This window comes from Macadamia integrifolia, chromosome 14, assembly GCF_013358625.1.
Source record: "Macadamia integrifolia cultivar HAES 741 chromosome 14, SCU_Mint_v3, whole genome shotgun sequence".
Lineage (NCBI taxonomy): Eukaryota > Viridiplantae > Streptophyta > Magnoliopsida > Proteales > Proteaceae > Macadamia > Macadamia integrifolia.
Window position 1 is genome coordinate 228,901 of NC_056570.1, and position 1,984 is coordinate 230,884.

General features: G+C 37.5%; 1 pseudogene; it reads left to right on the plus strand.

The window, feature by feature from the left end:
• Positions 1 to 1,984, plus strand: part of LOC122061654 — an 8,760-nt pseudogene that overhangs the window by 134 nt on the left and 6,642 nt on the right.

Here is a 1,984-nt window from a genome sequence, read left to right on the forward strand (position 1 = left end):
CCCCCCCCCCCCAATTTCTCAATTGACTATTTCCTCAATTGACTTGATGTGTAAGATTTAATATTGAGGTCAGGCCTGTGGGGAAGTTGTCATTTGAGCTACATCATATATCTGCTAATTGGTCCTGAAATCCTGTTCAGTCCAGCCAAAATTGACCCTACTTTGTAGTGGATCAAACTACGTCTGTAACAACATGAGAGTGGTTTGAGTCCACCCGTAGTATTAAAAGCTGAGATGGACAGGATGCTCGAACAAGCTTTGGCAGGAGCCAGACCCTTTTTGGTTTGTGCTGGACAGTATCAACTATCAAGTATACTAAATGGTCCCATTGAGTCAACAACTGTCTAGTGCAATTGATGAGTTGTGTGTAAAAATCTCATGCTTATCAGGGGGTCTCGAAGCTGTTACCTACGTCCCCCTCTACCTATTAGAAAAAAAAAAAAAAATGATCCCACTGAGGAGAATGGTCTCGCAATTCAGTCCAAAGATTTTGAGGTCCACACAATGGAGAGGAGAAAAGGTGAAGGACCGTGGTTTGGTAAGAATCTTGTAGGTTCTATTGACCATTTCATCAAGTATGGGGTGCACCTTATACAATACCTACAGGGGTTGGGCTGATATTGAGTTGGGCATTTGCATCAATATGTAAGGGAGATTAGTTTAGTTTGAGTCTTTACATGATAGTTCAAAACTTGGTAGCATTATGTAGGGGTGTCAAAACCTAATCTGAATCGAAGAAACAGAATTGACTGAAATCGAACAGAACTAAAGCTGATAAGAGCTTTTTGTGAGACTGCAGCCAAACCAGGTGGTACCAAGACCATTAAGACATTGGACCAAACTTTAAAATTTGAACCAAAACCGATATAACCTGATAAAAAACTGAAAGCGATCCGAAATTCGTAAGAAAACAAAGACAATTTTTTTTTCATACTTTTGAATATGTTTATATAATAAACTAAATCAATACCGAACTGATAAGAAAAATCAATAAGAAAATGAACCAATGCACCCTTAGTGGTTCATGTTTTGGTTTCATTAATTCTCACATTGTAAAACATAGAAAAATCAAACTGAAACCAATCCAAATCGATTGATTGACACCCTAGACTATATCCATTGACAATTCTATTACCCTCTCTACTCTCTTGTTCTTTAAATTGATTTGTTATTTTTCAAAACCCATAATGCCAAATTTAGGTTGAAAATAAAATCTTGGGAAAATAAAGTCTTTGGGAATTCTCTCCGAGATTGTTGATGTTGGTTATCCATCTAAAAAAGAGAAGGAAAAAAAGAAGATAGCACATGGATGGTGAAAGTGGTGGAAGTTCCACGCTAATGAGAGGCATCTCCATCGTGAAGGTTGTCCAAATGAGAAAGTAATCTCCAATGTCAAATTGTTAAGTAGCCTAAACATTTCTGCATGTGTCTCTCCAATAAAGTTTGAATAGTAAAGATCAGTTAGTGTTGAACATGCTGAACATGATTTATGCCAAGAAACAAGCTTCGCATATCTAATGATAAGTCCAACCCTACTATCCAAAAAGAAAAGAAAAGAAAGATAAGTCCAACCCGGAACCCAAGAAAATTGGTTGGCCTACTTAATATAGCCAACAGTGAACAGCCCATCCAACTCCTTAATTATGTGTTCTGTTACCACATTTAATGGTTTCAGACTTTTAGTGGTTATATTCCAAAGGGTGACTACACCATCAAAGTTAGGGTAGCAAGTTGGAGCAGAGGATGAAAATTCATCCAGATTCCTGACTTCTATTGCTTGCAGCTTTTTCTTGTCAACTTCCTCACCATAATGATTCTTCTCTATAATGTTAGGTTGTCAATAAATGAGAAGAATTGGAAAAAAATTTTAAAAAAGGTTAAAAATTCTGTTTGGGAGATCTTCTGCCTTTCAATTGGGAGAGGAGGGGGTGGGGGACGTGAGAGGCAATCATGTAGTTCCTCTGTATATTTCAGTGTACATTCC